The following is a 17,228-nucleotide window of genomic DNA, read 5'->3' as shown; positions in this document are numbered from 1 at the left end:
CTTTCTAACGTACAATTGACAGCTCTTTTTAGAAAAAAAAGTTATCTACATATATTTTATGTAAAAAAATTAAAAAATTTGTTAACTTTCATGTACACCGTATTTATATATTATCATTTTTTGGAGGTTACGTCCTTAGTACCTTCTTATACAAGGAAAAAAAATCTAAAGAATCGAAAATATATTACGTCTTAATAGATATAGAGTTTTATTAAAAAAAAAAGCTTATGAGTTACATCAATTATTAATTTTTGATTTATTTATGAAAGTACGACGTGGTGAATAATTTACTTTGAGAAATGTTTTTGAATATTTGATTGAAGTCAGTATACTTAAATGTACTGTAAAAGAAAGATGTATATATAACAATTTATCTTTATGGTTGCATTATATATGTGTTATTTAGGTTAAAGATACAGTCGGTATTTGTACTTTGCATAGACCAACAAACAAATATAATGCATGCTCCAGTTCTTTATTTTCTGAATAGCATGTTTAAATATACATCGATTGATTACTACGGTAATTTTTAATGAAATTACTGGGCTATAACTTTATAAATTCTATCCTAAAAATTTTAAATCAAACGAAATCAATGTACAACAATATAATTTGCTCAAGTATCAGACTGATCTGTGAAAAATCCGGTTTTAATCAAGTTTAGTCTTAACTAGATAAAACTGAAAAAAGAACAATACTTCATTCTTACATTCAATTCGATAACAATACAACAATAATTTATAAAATATGAATAAAAAGTATAAATATTTATTATAAAATTTAATAATTAAATAGATGAACTTTACTATAATTCAGAATATTTGTAAAAATATGCAATCTATTGGGGTAGCTAAGTGGTTAAACATTTACCGTTTCCCTTGAAATATCGTTGGATCTAACCCAGATATTTAAATTTTTAAGTTCTCTTCTCCGACTACGATATGTTAAGTTCCGTCTGAGAACACACCATTACATTATTATATAGACTAGTCCAGTGTAATGCATCTAGATTTGTAACGTCACGTACTAAAAACGGATTCATTTATCGTATTATATTTTATGAAGGATTAACATGTCCGGCATTAACTAACAGGCTTTTCAACAGTCAGGCTTAATGTGTAGCGACTATAAATGAATAAATGTCCCCGAGTAAGACTACAGGCAGCCCCTCTACGAGAATACATCGAAGATATACAATTGTTACGGGTCCTAACACTCTCAATATGGATCTATCAGGGTATGATTTTCATCTGTAGAATTTAAAACGGAAGAAGAAAGAATAAAGGATAAGGAAAATGAATGCTTGAAGAGAAAATAGTTCTTTCCCCTCTGAAAACCCCAATTAAGGGGTAAAAAATCTCACTCAGAGAGAAGCTCAAGACAATCTCCTGACATAAATCGTCGATCCTGTCTATAATTTATCATAATACCAAAGAATTTTCAGTCTGATGTAAACAGAATATTAATAATTAATGATTTTGAGGTGACGAGGTTCAATAAAACCAGAAAAAACTTTTCGCATGAAAATAATGATGTTCTGTCACTTTCTATAATGAAGAGAATGTAAATTTCAGTATTACTTGCATTTCGGTGGGTTTTTCTTTCATTAATCTCTTTAATTTCTGGTCAAAAGAATCTTTCTTGAAAAAAAGTCCTTACAGGAAAAATTTTTCTCAGATACGGAATTATTTGAACGTAGAATTATCCCAGTGAGCAATAAACCCATTCAATTAGACGTCCATTGAAGTGCTGATGCCGACTAATTCATGTTCAGATAATTAAATCGATGAAATTTATACGTTTAAATTTTATCTGTTTCATTTGGTTTTCTTCTGAAAAAAAATTGTAAAATTTGCAGTAAACCGATCATTTTCTAACGAAATTTTATGACAGAACGAACTTAAAATTTATTTTTCTGTGTATAGAACCAATGATTTATATTTTATTAAAGAGTTACTTATCTAACAAATTTATCTAAAATATAATTAAAGGATTCTATTTTAAAGAAAAAAATATATGTTAACTCTGTAGATGAATTTTTAAATAACACTAAGAGTTTTTAAAACCTTGAATTTTCTATACCTCCATTCAACGTGTGAATAAACATGAGTTAAAATAAACTGCATCTTCTGAATTTTGATTTATTTCGTAGTTAAACAAAAATGGTATTTCATGTATTTATTGAATATTATATAATGCGTTAATAGTTTTAATAATTAATATGACAATGAGGTCAACGTTTTATTTTACACATTGTGCACCTCGTGTCTCTACTGTGATCAAGGTTTTATCATAATTTCTCTTTATCCATCCAGAAAATATTTTGGGGCTGTTCCTTTTTTTTTATTTAGTGAAGTTACATTTCTGTCGTGATTATATATGTATCGGTAAGAATACAAAATTTAATTATCATTATTTTCTAACCTGTTACTTATATTTATAGAGAAGCCATTAACATTTTTGATGAATATATATGCATTATTTATGTAAGGAAAAATAATAAACTTGGAAAACTTAATAAAATAATATTTGTTTTACTCCTTAATATTTATGCTAATAATATCTAAATTTATAAATGATAACATTAGTTCATCTTTACAAATTTCAACGTATGCCATTTTAGTTAAGAATTTCGAAACGAAATCTGGAATTTTACGATTTACATGCATTTACGCAATTATTGGAATCAAAAAATAGAGAATAATTTAAATTTTCAAAAAATATATTACCTTAAATTTAAGAACAAGTTAAAAGAAATATAGAGAAAATTCATATTGAAAATGATTAATTTCAGAACCTACCTAAAGGATATAATTAGTGAATCTTTTAGCTGTTGACTACTGCCGATTACCACCAGCTGGAATTATTATGAAATATTTCCTTTTCTATTAAGCATCTACAGTCTAAGTGCAATTTCGTTACGGAAGAATTGTTTATTTCAGATTGCTTTTGTTTTAGAATCAATTTCTCATTAATCCTCTCTGTTCTCTCATCGGTAGGTAAATTTTATCGATCTGTATTAATGATACTCAACAATTTCCAACCGACTAATGATTCACGTATTTTCTCCGGTATTATCAATACGAAATATTATTATCGTGCTGCCAGTTACTACAAAAGCTCATTTAGTAAACTTGATATATTTTCCGATAATGAATTATGTAGCTGCTGTCCTAATGCGAACGACATTAGTGTCACGTCATTTTAGTGAGCTCATTGAAACACGGTATCCTTTATGCATTATAATTTTTCAAGTGTATATTTTTATACATTTTTAAATAAAGCCTATTGGCCAATTCTAATCGAGAATATTGGACTGAATATGTTAAAGTAACCATTTATTTTATTGAAGTATTCTAAATGGTTACTCGAAAAGAATAAAAAATAAGTACGTTAAAAAAATAAATAAATAGAAAATGCAAATAAAATTCGATTATTACAGCTCATGTACGACTGTAACAGAATTAGAAAAAAAAAACAAAAAAAAACAGTTTATTTTTTCTTTTACATAATATTTAAAAAAAGTGAATAAGAAAAAATAAAATTAAGAGGCAATACAAAAACTAAATTATAATAATTTTTGTTTTAAATTTATAGAAAAACTATTTAAAAAAAAAAAAAAAAAAAAGTAACTGTAAAAATCTAAATGAACAGTCGAAACAAGAATGCAGAGTGTTAGATTCTTCCCCTATACCCCCAGCATTGCGTCAGCAATTAAGAATGGCTCAACGCAGGGGAGTGTTCTTGAACTCAAATGGCCCTTCTCATCTACCGGCCGTACGTCCGGCATGACGGGTCGGGTCGCCGGTTGGATCTTTTGTTTTATTGGTCACTCAAACAGGGGATGCCATAACTGGCCCCCCCTCACGGTTTGGGTCTTTTCTTTGGCCTCTCTAACGGGTTACCATTCCTGGCCCTCTGCCGGTACGGGTCTTTTCAGTTTTTTATCCCAATTTCCTCACTCTCTCAGTGTTCTTAGCCGGACGAGAGGATCCGGAGTCCCTCTACTTCATTGCCGCCGACCATCCAAGCAAGCCCAGAGGACGACGACTCCATGAGGGGTTATCCTCACCCCCTCGCCTTTTCTTCTTTTCTCCGTAGCATAGTTGAGATAAATTTAACTATTTCATGATATTCCTTCTCAACAGACAAGATTCTCCCCACAATAACGTCCGCTTCAATCGGGCCCACTTTACCTTCAATCTCTTGTCTTTCTATCGCCCACCTATTCGCCATGTTCCTGTGGCTGCCTCATCTGTTATCCGGATGACTTCTTTTACAGCGTCAACTGTCGACTGACCGGTTTTGAGTCCTTATTGTCGTGGACTCAATCCCCCGAGGTTTTCTATGCTAGTCCAAAGTCTGGCCTCTAACATCCGTTCGAATAACTTAACAGTTATTAATTAAATCGATCGATAGGACCTCGATGTATTTCCTGCTCCAGGCTTCTTTATCAACACTAGCTTTGCCTTCTTCCAGTCGACCGGAATGTGCCCCTGACTTAGCATGTGATTCAAAATTCCTAGTATCTTTACTGGTGCTAAGTCAACCAACAACTGCACCACCTCAACTGGTACACCATCGGGACCGGGACTCTTATGCAGTCTCATCTTCCTCCCGGCCACGATGAGTTCGTCTATTCTTAACGGAACAATTCCGTCAGCAGCTAGTTTTTCTCTCAAGGGGTCTCTTCCTTCAGGAAATAGGTCCCGAAGGCACACCCGCACTTGGTTCTCAGTTACTGCCGGGAATCTCCTTCCAAGTTTACCGGTTACAATCCTGTAGCCGTGGCCCGGGGACCATCATCTATGCTGGCACAGACTTGCTCCCTACAAGTCTCCTTGGCTCTCTTTATGGTCCATTTATATTCGTCCCTGGCCATTTATATTCTAACTTTGCTCGCTCCTTGCGGTTTATATCTGCCTCTCTGTTAGCCCGTTGGTACTCCCTCCGTAATGCCCAGACTTTGCTACGTAGTTGTTGTAACTCTACGTTACACCAATCCTATAGCATATATATATAATAATAATATATAATAATGATAATATAATCTATAACTGTGGACTTCTTTTATCTATAACTGTAATACGCAATATGATGATCTTTCAATTTGGATCGCGTACTCATAAAATATTTTATATTTAATCATCAAGCACAGGGGTAGTTGTTTATGTATAATAATGCATGATTTTTATTCTATTAGGTTATATTTTAAAATTTTAAATCTTTAAATTTTTAAATTAATTTTTAAAAATTTTAAATCTTAAAGAGAACATCTAGATTATTTCGGGTATCGTAAAATTCTACCTTTTGCACGAGTCATTTATTAATCTCTAGTGTCAAGCAGCTGATCTTGTATTGATATCATGTAAATATCAACATTCAATTTGCCCATAGAAATCTTCCGTCATCAGCAGATCCGTTTGTCGCTTCTTTAACTATACGAGCACAATATTAACTGATGATATCACGATTTTGATTATGGAGTTTCTTTCCGACCCGTTCATTCAGTTTAAGAATGTTGTTATTTATGAAGTTTCCAAAATTGATCTTAATGTTTTAATCTGTCATGATTATAGGCGTTTGCAATAAGAATGTGTCTTGTTCGCTATAGAAAAATTCTAGCTGTACGTTAACATGGTCGCTGTTAATTCAATAGGCCACGTTGTTCTTTACGTTGTAGGTTTTACATGATGAGCTCTATGATATTTAACTTAAAATTTCTCTGTTTTCCTTCATATTCTGTGTCAGTCCATATCAAAGACCTCCAAAAGAGTATGTTAATACCCAGAAGAGGGTATGTTAAAGTCTGAAAATATTTTTTGTTGACACCTGAGTTTTTAAAATTAATGAAATTTTGAGAATAAAATATTTTCTTATTTCTTTAATTTGTTTATGAGTAACCTGTTTACGCTGTACTATACCAAGGTACCTATTATACAGATTTAGCAAGATTGAAAATCATATATTTAATGACATTTAAACATTTTGTGAAAGTTATCCGATTGAATATACATTATAATTTCATTTTCTTTGTATTTTAAAATGATAAGTTTTTTTTCTAATGACTTTACCATTAATAATTCATTAAAATCTTTTATTTTTCACTCTCAAAACGTAAACAATACAGAAATAGTAATTTAATTCGATATAAACCGATACCAAAATTGTGTTTAATTAATAAAACATGCACCTTTATTGCAAAGTTTGTAAAGTTGTGCCAACAATTAAATTAATAATTAGTATAGTTTCATTGTACAACAAATTGTAGTTCTAAATGCGCGCGTGTTTGTTAGTAACAAACAGAAAATAACACTCGCATTATTTGTTCATATTATACCACTGAACGTTACTTCTCATTACAAAGTTTATTTGAAACATTGAGTAGATGAGTTCAAGGATGGCGTCAGTTAATTATATTGTACATCATTGTGAGTAATTACAGTGTTCAGACCCATAGAAGATGAAAAGAGGGCCATATATGTAGTCTATCCTTATTTAAACGTACGATTGACTGTTAGACATATATAATGATACAAAATATGAATATAAATCGTACTTTATATTTTACATGTTTATATGCGTATTTCAATAGTAGCATTGTTTTTTTAAATACGAATCAGAATTAAACCGATATATTACTTTAAATTTATTTCATTCGGAAATCGTTAGAAAATACCACATATATAATTTTTTAATATTTCTTTTCACACGAATTTTCCACACCAATAAACTTTTGAAAAAACGTCATAACCGTATGGAAATCAATAAATCTGAGAAAAATTCAGTTATAAAAAAAAACTTTGTGGAAATGGGAAAATTAATACTATCACCTTAGCGGTTTTAAAAAGTCATAGAAACCGAAATTTCTATGAAAATTAAATATCAGAATTAAAAGCTTACTGTTTTCAATCAATTTGTTTTGATATTGTTTTTATGTAAACTATACAGAGTAAAAGCAACATAAAAAAACAAAAAAAACTAAATATGGTAAGTTAATTCATTAATTTATGCTAATTATAAATTATATAGGAATTTTAACTATTTAGTCGCCATTGAAGAAGTAGTCAAGTCCTATAGCATTCTTATTTTTAATATTCGGTGGGATTATATGTAGTAGATTAACGAACAAACCTACCGGGTTGGTCTAGTGGTTAACGCGTCTTCCCAAATCAGCTGATTTGGAAGTCGAGAGTTACAGCGTTCAAGTCCTAGTAAAGCCAGATATTTTTACATGGATTTGAATACTAGATCGTGGATACCGGTGTTCTTTGGTAGTTGGGTTTCAATTAACCACACATCTCAGGTACGGTCGAACTGAGAACGTACAAGACTACACTTCATTTACACTCATACATATCATCCTCATTCATCCCTGAAGAATTATCTAAACGGTAGTTACCGGAGGCTAAACAGGAAAAAGAAAGATTAACGAACAAAGCTATCATCTAGAGACGTATATTAAAAACAGTTGGAATAAAACTGTTTCCCGATAAACATCTTTAAAAACGATATCTGAGATAAAACCATGAAGATTTGAAGAAATCCTACCGATTTGAAAAGAAGAGGAAAGAAATGCATTTTTCAAACTTGGAGCCTTCTTAAGGGAGGAGAGTAATAGAGTACTATCCACGCGCCAGTTCTTGAATCCTGTAAGGAATGTGTGGCGTCATGCAGTTCACATTATAGAAGATTGAAACTCTTCAATTATGCTATTCATTTAAAAAAAAACCATGTCATCATATTACTTCTGCCTAATTATAGCTGTCTTTTTTCTTGTTTAGCCTCAGGGAATCACCGTCAGGTATTACTTCAGAGAATGAATAAGATGATATATATGAGTGTAAGTGAAGTGTAGTTTTGTACAGTCTCAGGTCGACCATTTCTGAGGTGTGTGATTAATTGAAACCCAACCACCAAAGAACACCCGTATCCACAATCTAGTATTCAAATCCGTATAAAAGTAACTTTTATACGGATAGCCTTTACTAGGATGTTGGAACTCTCGACTTCGAAATCAGCTGATTTGCGAACATGTGCTCATCCCTAAACCAACCGGGTGGGTTTTACCTCTGTCTTATCTTAATTTATTTAATTTGTTTCTTATAGTGTTTTTATTTATTATTATTTTTTTTTTAAAGTGTACTAAGAATAAAACATTAAATATTTTTAAGTTTAGATAGATTATGAATTTATTAAAGCTTCTGGACTCTTTACCACTCTTTTTAATAACCGACGCAATAATTTTACGCCCTTTAGAATGTATTTTTTTGTTACCTTTTCAAGAAAATATATTAAATAAACATAGAAAAATAAAAATTAATTATATTTTAAAAAAGTAATTAATACTTACGGAACAATGTACGAATTATCACATTAACGCGGATTTTATATAAAATAATATCGACGAAAGTTAATAATGTAATGTAATAATGTACGAAGTATTAACGCACGAATAAATACATCACCACGCGTTTCAAATAATAAACACTGCTGTTCTGTTGATAAATAATTTCTTCAGGAAATGTGATATCTAAACCATCACAAACCGTCAGAGCCAACATACGTGTATCCCCTCTCGCCGTTTTGTCAGGCTCCATCAAGAACTGGTTCAGATATAATAAGCTCAAATAATAAGCTTGTTTCAACCAATCCTCCAATAATCGGTGATGTATAATAAGTTAACACGACAGTATCATACAGAATACGAAGATTAACGAAAATATATCGGTTTGTCGTTTGATGTATACCCTCCTTCTATTGAGATGAGATAAAGAAAACCTATGGAAGTGATATCACCTGATTGTTTCTTAGAAATGTTTTGGAAATTATTCGTTTTGCCTTTCCAAGTCTGTAGAGGGTGCATCATAGGACAACGCGATATTAATATTTTAGTTTTTTAGAACGTTTAGAACATAAAGGAGAAAAAAGTATGAATTATCGAGGCGATAGGAAATTGAAGAGATGAATCCGATACTAGGAGGTTTTCACCTTCCAGAACATAGCGGATATTAATCGTTAACTAAGGTGTCATTTCACAATTAATTTTTGCTATTTATTAGATAGTCTATATTTTACGTTTACATCCATTCACCTAAGCGCTCAACTCACATCCATCGAAATATACACGAATTTATATAGGTTTGTGGACATGCATTTTGAGTAAAAACGAAAAGGCTGGAGATAGAAATTGCAGACAGGTAGCGGGATAACAACCGTTAGGATATGAGTAAATTGGATGAAAATTTAGTCGTTATCTCTACTACACAAAATACAGTTACTAGGTTACACCCGTCAGCAAAATCTAATTTCGATCACCACAAGAAGGACGTAGAAACAATTACCTCGTTTAAATTACGTGCATTAAGATTTGCCAGTATTCTATATCTGATCCAGGTTACAATATTTATTTTCTGAAAAAGATTTCTCTACCGATGTCAACCCATTTTCTCTTCTCAGACAGTAATCCCTTTGTTACAAAACGATTCCACATATTATTTATTATTATATTAAATCTTAGCTATCATATTTTTAATTTTTAAAATGATTTATTTTAAAATTTAACGATTTTTGAACATAATTATTAAAGAATTATAAATTCACATCTGTAATAAATTTTTGTAAAATATCCGGTTCGGTTTACGAATGTGCTTCAAAATATTTGAACCTTATAGTCATATACACAGCACTAAGCTTATGCTTATATATGTCTGTGTATATGTGTGTATATATATATATATATATATATATATATATATATATATATATATATACAGAAACAAAATAGATAGATGGGAAGTTAAACCAGAAGCGCCGAAGCCTAAACAACATCGTCCGAAGTGGTCTGAAGAACGGAAGAAAGCCTTTTCTGAAAGTCCGAAAGAATGAAAGAATTTTGGAGGGAGAAGAAGAATGCCAAGTGACAGAAATATGAATCATGAATGCTTAACGTTTTCCATTGGGAAATTCTCGAATTATAATAATATATATATATATATATATATAATAAAAACAAAGAATTACATATAACCTTTTTATTGATTTGTAAGATGTTCAGAAGTTAACCGGATGATATCCGGTGACCAAAAGACAGTTTTTTTCGTTCCTTTTCCTTGGAATCGGACCTACTTTAATTACGAATACAATCCTAAGGGAAAATCAGGGGAAATACTCATCCCTGAATTTCTTTCGCCATCTTGGTTTGGATAATTAAAACCAACATTTCAATTTTCAGCACCGCGTACCTAGCCCGCTTGTTCTGCAGTACAGTCCCCTTGATGTTATCCGGGATTAGCATGCCGAATTCTCCCAGGCATGCTTCGCTATGCTGTACGAATCTGTCATATGGGAACTCGGTGTGCTCTGTAGTGTGACCCCTTCCGTAACAGTCCCATTCGGCGGAGAATGCCCGTTCGTGCAAGTATTCCTTGAAGCTTCGACTGGTGAGAAACTGAGGCAACTCTTACCTGTGTTCCCCATATGCTTATGGTGGAGCCATTTCCGGCCAACTGATTCAATCTCTCTAAAGAGTATTAGATGAGAGATAGTGTTAAAATATCTGGTCGGACCTTGAATTATCAACCTTTGGATAAGAGGGCAAACCCTAAACCTATGTACTACTCCGAAACACAGTCCTGTTATTTTCCTTATACAACCCTTAATTCTTGTTGAATCATTTCTTAGTATTTTTTCAAACCTACAATATTTAATTTTCCAGCTTTTGATTTATTTTTCCCCGGAGGATGTAGTAAAATGAAAACTATTTTTTTTTGAAAATTATAGTTGTACATAACAACTATTTCACTTGTACATATGTTTCCACTAACAGCTAAGTTTTTATTAATATTTTAGGGGTAAAATTGTTTTTTGTTTCGGTTTTTATATAATAATATACAATAAATTGGAATTACTTTTATCAATGAAAGAAAGTTATACGCTTTGTATTTTTCAACTTTTTTAGATTTCCTGAAGGCAAAAATAAAAAACCGTATATAGGGATGAGTTTAAGCCAATGTATGCGAGTTGGTGAATATTTCTCTTCCTGCGTTAAGGAATTGATTTTATTCATTTACTTTTATATTGGATTAGGGAATGAAATATTGATTAGATAGCGCTATTTCATGCTGAAGGGTGTTCAATATATGGAATGAACATTTTGTAAGTTTGAAGATTATAAAAAGGAAACTGAAATTGGAAATAGATATACCTCCTCACTTAACGTCAGAAATTTAAAAATTTTTACTGTTTTAACTTATCGATGTTTACTTTTAAATATAAAAAATACAAAAAAAATAATAATAAGTAACTAATACACGCAAAATACAAATTTTATAACACAAAGATTTCCTCCTGAATTAAAAAGAATAAAATCTAGGAGCGTATACTCTAAGTAGAAATATATTTAAAAATTGTTGTACCATCTATATGTAGCGCTGACTATTCACTGTGCCTTGAAGGAATGTCATGAAAATTTGTCTACGTAACATTGGACACCCAACATCCACTTTTTTCCTTACAGAGGAGATTTGTGCAACTGATGTGGATTTTCCGTACACCAAATGCGTGAATTCTGTGCATTCACGAATCCATCAAGGTTTAACCGTGCCTCTTCAGATCGAAACCAATGATCGAGTTCTTCCGCATTTGGCGTTACAGATGACTTTTTTTCCTTTTATTTGGGAGAAAAATATTTATATGTTATCATCACCCGGGAAACAAAGATAAAATATAAAAAAATATAGAATCTAACAAAAACAACAACAAAAAACTTAAGCTAGAAATTTAAAAACAAAATTAAAACAAACTAAAATATTAAAAAAATAGAATTAAAACTTAAACTAAAATATTAAACACAAAATCATACAACTACTATCACAGATAAAAACTCAAAAATAAATATTTAAAAAACAACTCTATACACACACACACACACACACACACACACACACACACACACACACACATACATACATACATATATACGAGGTGCGACAATAAAGTAATGAGACTGATTTTTATTTGCAAGATGTGGCAACCCTGCAGCTTGCGTAAGCACACCATCTTTGACCTTGATCTATAAGCTACTTCTAGTCCAAGCGGCACATTGATTCAACTGCTCAGTCGTGAGTTGTGCTGTAATAAGTGAACACGTGTTTGTGTCTCTCGTCACAGAAATGAAACCGCTAAATATTGCGCAATGGTATGCCATTTCTTTTTGTGTTAAATTGAGTGAAAACGCGACGACAACTTACGATAAGCTTCAGAAGGCTTTTGGAGAGGAGGTTATGTCAAAAGCTCAAGTTTTTCGTTGGCATAAAATTTTTTGTGAAGGCAGAACGAATGTTGAAGATGAAGACCGCAGTGGACGACCATCAATCTCACGGACAGATGTCAACTTGACCAGGGTGCGTGAAATCGTACGATCTGATCGAAGATTATCCGTGAAAATGATTGCAGAAGAACTCAACATCGGTCGAGAAACGGGTCGTCATAATTAACTGAAGATCTTGGTATGAGAAAGATTTGTGCAAAAATTGGTCCCCAAAAATCTCACTCAACAACAGCGAGAAACACGGAAATATGTGGCAGCCGATCTGTTAGAGCAAACGGAAATCAATCCAGATTTGTTAAGCCGTGTTATCACTGGTGATGAAGGTTGGTTTTTTCAATACGATCCAGAGACAAAACGCCAAAGTTCGCGATGGTGCTCAAAGGGATCACCCAGACCAAAAAGAGCTCGCATATCAAAGTCAAAAGTGAAATGCATGCTTGTGTGCTTCTTCGATTCCAAGGGATTTGTTCATAAAGAGTGTGTGCCTCCTGGACAAACAGTTAACCAATATTTCTACAAAGAAATTTTAGAAAGACTTCGTAAACGAGTTCTTCGTGTCCGTGCCAACATTGCTGATAATTGGATTCTGCATCACGATAATGCGCCATCCCATACTGCTCTGTCAGTACAGCAATTTTTAACCTCAAAACAAATTTCAGTACTACCACAGCCACCTTATTCACCAGATATCACTCCGTGCGACTTTTTTCTTTTTTTAAGAGTCAAAATGGCGGTCAAGAGACACCATTTTCAAACAACACAAAATGTCCAAAAAGCTGTGACGAGGGTCTTGTAGGATATTACAGAAGATGAGTTTCAGAAATGTTACCATCAATAGCAAAAGCGCTGGAATAAGTGTGTGCAATCAGAGGGGAACTACTTTGAAGGAGACAACACTAAACTTGACTAAAACGGTAAGCAACATTTTTTTCACATCAGTCTCCTTATTGTCGCACCTCGTATATATATAAAACTAAAATGAAAATAAAATAAATTTAACAAACTCCCAGAGGAGTGTAAAAGACTCCTCGTATAACAGAAAAAAAATTTAAAACGAAATTCATAACACTATTAAAAGGTATCTAACATTCTAAACTTCTAAGAAATAAAAATACGTGGTTCAAAAGTTCTTTATCGTTGCCCAGGATTCGACGAATGTTCCTGAGCAATTTAAATTTACGACGCAAGGTCTCATAACGCATGCAATCAATTACAGATGACAGAGAGCTACACGTTTTCCATTGTCTGCAGGTACCAGTTCGTGAACGACACGAATTCTGTACGAATGCATCTTTAAACGCTTGCGCGATGCTGTGTGGGCACTACCAACGTAGAGACTAGACTGGCTAGATACGTATCACACAGACTTCTTAGGACTAACAGAATATGTAACTTGCACATCGATCAACGTTTCTGGTGTTAGGGCTTTCGGTCGACCACTTTTGGCTGCATCTGCCACACTCCCTATCACTTGGAACTTGTAGAGTCGCTTGATGGAGATCTTTTTCTGTGCATCCACACCATACTTTTCTGTGAAGGCATTTCGGTTAAGAACACAATGAAATTTAAATAATGCTATTAAGTTATCGTCTTATTTAATTTTTCTTTTCATTTACCTTTAATAATTTATTTAGTTTCTAGATATTTTCCAAAATAAAAATTGTTCCTGTTTTAATTTAGAATTATAATGCAGTTTTTTCCTACAGCGTTTCATTCTGCTTTTTTTCTCCTTTTTTTAATAAAAGACTTACATTCTTCATCATGCTCAGTCGATGTTACTTACAAAGATTTTCTTCAGAATCTAATTCTCTACATTTTTTTTTTTTTGTAAAATATTATTGGTTTACAAGCAATTTAACAAAGTTATTGCTAAAATACAAAGTCAAACCTAAAATACAGAGTATCATAGTACAGTAGAATACCTTGGTATTCTTAGATACCAATCTTTTGTGCCTTACAATAATTTTCACAAACTTTATTAAAGATACATTTCTTGGGTCTATTTTATTCGATTTTTCAATTCTAAAATCATCATATTTATTGCATAATGTATGTTCCAAAATTTCAGTAATACGAAGCGTTCTCGTCTATTTATATCAGTTTTTTCTTTATTTCCACTTGTAAAACATATCCTGAATTTTTTCTGTTTCTTTTTAAGACACCTTCTTTCTCTCTGTCTATTTCTAAATATATATATAAAATTCATTGTAAGTAAAAAGAAAAAAATCCCTTTCGGCACGACGGAAGTCGGAGGTAAATTTCACCGGTGCTAAGAAGGGAATAAAAAAGATTTCTACCTTAAAGTTAAGAAAAACATCAAATTTACTCAAAACGACAATGGTTGCACGTGAAAAAAGTTTCACTTGTTTAGCATACGACAAGCCCAATCTTCTTACAAATCCAGCAACATTTTCATCATCCCTTGCCGTAAGGGTTGGTCTTATCAAAAATTGTTCCAGACAAACGTTTTAGGTAACATTTAGAGGATTAACGACCACTTTAAACCGATTCGATACTGTGCCTATTAAGGGAGGTATGATTTTTTTTGTCTTCGAAACCCCATTTTTCAACCCCCCCCTCGACAATGACTGGTGATATCAAAAGACTTTACTTATATAAGTTTTAGGGCCTTATCCAAAGAATAGTAGGAACTTTAAACGAATTCGATATGCTACTTAATAAGAAAGTTATAGCGGTATTTTGTTTTCGAAAAATCCCCTCCCCCCATTTCGACCCCCATGGCCGGTTTTTGCCATTAACGAACTCGATCGAGATTTTGGGAAGAGTTATTTTTAAGGAAAAATCTGAAAGTGATTGGCGTAAAATTACGGCAGTTATCGTGTCCATAAGAAAGTGAATTATATATATGGATGTGCATTTATAACCTTTTGTGACGTCAGTGGTTTTGGGGACTGGGGAATGTGAACCGTGAAGATATGTCGAAATTTTCCGGAAGTTGAATCATGGAACCATTAAAATAGGTAGCTTTCATATGAAATCTACCTAAACACATGCAAACAATCCTGCTTGTAATGTAAAATATATTTAAAACGTCGTTATTACAATAATAAAATATTATTCCATAAAAGACAAGTTACAAGAAGAAAAGTGTGGTTACTTTTTAATTCCAGGGTATTGTAGTATAGTGATTTTTGTTTTAAAAAGACACACAATTAACCCTTTAACCTTATTTAAATTACTTCACCATATCGTTGTACAATAATTTCGTTCCTTGTTGTTAAAATTATTAAGAAAATCTAAGTTATTAAAACATATGTGCTTATAGAATAAATCATAGTTCGTCTTGTCTACATTCAACACGTTTGCGTTACCTCATTTGTTGGAGCAGACACCTTTGCAGTAGCATTAGATTTATTTGGTACTAAATTCATTTAAATAAGTAGACTATGTAACAAAAGAGCTTGTTTTTATACTTCCGTTGAACATCTGAAATATTTACAGAAATTTTTCTTAAAACTCCTAACATAAAAAACACAGACCGATCGATGTAAATAACTCTAACATCAAAAATGAATGTTATTTTTAAAAGGATATTTATAAACAGTGTTGTCATATTTATATAATAATGAATAAATAGTAAATAATTTTAACAAATTTTGATCATCTATCTAAATGATAAACAAGCTATTTAAAATACCGTGTGTTTCCAAATGAATATCGGGGTTTCAAAAACATTTAATATTTATTAAGTTTTACATACATTAATAAATTATACTTAAAATGAAAGATCAACTCAAAAAGTTTTTCCTATGTGTTGAATGTGAGCACCAATCGTCACACGGCACACATCCAGCCGATACAAAAATTCATCTCATACTTTGATCAGAAAGTTTGGAGTAATTGATACGACAGCTGCTTCAATCCTGTGTCTCAAATCGAGTAGGTCAGCCGGTAACGGTGGCACATACACTTGATCCTTTATAAACCCAAAGAAAAAGATCTCACGGAGTTAGATCGAGCAAACGATAGAGGCTACGGCAAACAAGCCTTGTCATCTGGTCCTCGGCGACCGATCCAACGGTCGGGGAGAATTTCATTCAACCGATCACGTACAGCGTTATGCCTGAGAGGAGGCGCACCATCTTGTTGTCAAATAAAGTTCTTTGGTTCGTACTGCGGTTTAGGAAAGAGCCATAGTTGTAGCATATCAAGGTAGTTCATTCCAGACGCACTTGTATCCACGAAAAGGACTAAACTTGCCGTCGGGATACGGCACCTAAAATATTCAGTTTTGGTGAGTCCCGTTCACACTGCAGTATTTTGTGAGAATTTTCTGATCCCCAGATACGCACACTATAAGTATTTACTTTTCCATTAACATGAAATGTTGGTTCGTCACTGCATCATTCATTTGCAAAGCTAGCATGCAAATCATAATTTGTAGACTTTAGAACTTAACAAAGCTAAAATTATTTGAGTTGCTCCTTCAGTTCACGTATGAAACTTGAGAAATAATACATAGTTTTAAAATTCCGATATTCATTTTGAAACACACGGTACTAATGTACATATTAGAATATATTTTGTGATATTATTTGTATTTATTTATTTGTTTTTTTTTTAATAATAAAATGAATGTTTTACACGCAAAATAGAGTGCATAAACAAAAACGACTCTGTATTTTACTATATTATAACTACTACAACTATAACAAACATTAAAAAATTTCAAATGTACGTTAGGGTAAAAAATACAATTCCTTCTTTATGTACTCATATCTTGTCAAGAAAATGATTTAAAAGTAAACAATTTGATCCAGTTTCTTTATAAGGTATTAAATGTCGAAATTAAATTTCATTTATTTGTGTAGAATGACCAAGCTTTTGGAGTGGATAAAATAAAATTATAATAAATCATAATACAAAGTTTTTTAAA

The 17,228-nt window shown here is 32.2% G+C and overlaps 1 protein-coding gene across 11 annotated transcripts in view; it reads left to right on the top strand.

Moving 5' to 3' along the window:
* Nucleotides 1-17,228, top strand: part of GlcAT-P (Glucuronyltransferase P) — a 764,160-nt gene that overhangs the window by 147,568 nt on the left and 599,364 nt on the right. The gene's annotated exons all lie outside the window — the stretch shown is intronic.

The sequence above is a fragment of the Lycorma delicatula genome, chromosome 4 (genome assembly GCF_047948215.1).
Source record: "Lycorma delicatula isolate Av1 chromosome 4, ASM4794821v1, whole genome shotgun sequence".
Taxonomy (NCBI): Eukaryota; Metazoa; Arthropoda; class Insecta; order Hemiptera; family Fulgoridae; genus Lycorma; species Lycorma delicatula.
Note: the sequence above shows the minus strand (reverse complement) of the source record. Positions and strands in the feature narration are given on the sequence as shown.